Genomic DNA, 1243 nt, shown 5'->3' with positions numbered 1-1243 from the left:
AAATGCACCCAAATTACTGGTTCAACAATTCCCCAGCTCATACAGAGTATACATTATCTGACAGGCACCACAGAATTTGAAGAATGCAGACCTACACAACAATGACCCTTTAACACGGCATAAGAACTAAATAACAAAGAAACACGAAAACTTTAGTAGCATTGAACAAACCAACATTTTCTGACAATCCAACCCTACACACTATAAACCAATTAGCCCTCAGTCACAGTAGAGGTCAATATCAAAGCAATTAACAAGTAGGAATGAGCAAGTCTGGGCACGCCTTCAAATGCAGGCCTGTTGGCGCTTTTGTTGCCCTGGAGACATTGGGTTAATTCTCATTCCCTTCAGCTTTCCCATAATTATTTTACAGAATGTGACAGATTTAATACAATACAACATACTTATTATTAAACTGTGGAAACCAAGTCAAAACATCTCAAAATTCAAAATATTTTACTCTTTTCATCCTGCCAATCTGTAAATACTATCATCAAAGCACTTTAGCCATTATTTGTTTCATTACTGTTATATGATGTGCGCTGCCTCCTTATTATCTTGAGATTACCACCATAACTTCTGGAAATATGTTACAGTAATTTGAGTTGAACTATCTGAGAATCATTTCTCTAAACTCACTTCAACATAAACCAATACTAATCTTATATAACTGCTTTCGATTTCACCATCGTATAAAAAAAAAAAAAATCTCCATTCAACCCAAACAAAGAACACAATAATGAAAACTCTTCTGAGCCCTTCCGAATTCAAACGAAATCCAATCACAAATGATAATCCAAGGAAACATTTAAATTACTTGCATTGAAAAGTTAATAGAAATGAAAGGGGAAAAGAAAAAGGAGCTACTCGAACACATGCCTCAAGCCTCCCTCCTCTTGGAATTTGCACAAGCACGGGAAGAGAAAACCACAGGGAATGCAAACAAGAGGATGGGAGAAAAGGTACAATGCCCATGCAAAGAACATACACGAGAATATGGGAGAAAGGAGAAGCAGGAGAAATATGAGAAAAGGAGTGGAGAAGAGAGATATAAATGAATAATGTTCTAAAGAGGACACAGAAAGTGGGACAAGCAGTGAAGGAAACAAGGTAAGAGATTATGGAGGAAGAGTAAAACAGAAAAAACAAAGTATCCAACAAGAATCTACAACTAAAAATGACTTCATAAACAATGGTAATACCAAACCATGCATAATTAAAAAGAAATTCATTGGTACTGCCT

General features: G+C 35.9%; 1 protein-coding gene across 1 annotated transcript in view; it reads right to left on the bottom strand.

Moving 5' to 3' along the window:
• Positions 1–1243, bottom strand: part of LOC119586098 (casein kinase I) — a 25312-nt gene that overhangs the window by 1476 nt on the left and 22593 nt on the right. The window lies entirely within an intron of this gene.

This window comes from Penaeus monodon, chromosome 21 (genome assembly GCF_015228065.2).
Source record: "Penaeus monodon isolate SGIC_2016 chromosome 21, NSTDA_Pmon_1, whole genome shotgun sequence".
In the NCBI taxonomy this organism is placed as follows: domain Eukaryota; kingdom Metazoa; phylum Arthropoda; class Malacostraca; order Decapoda; family Penaeidae; genus Penaeus; species Penaeus monodon.
The sequence above is the reverse complement of the archived record's forward strand: the minus strand, read 5'-3'. Positions and strand labels throughout refer to the sequence as shown.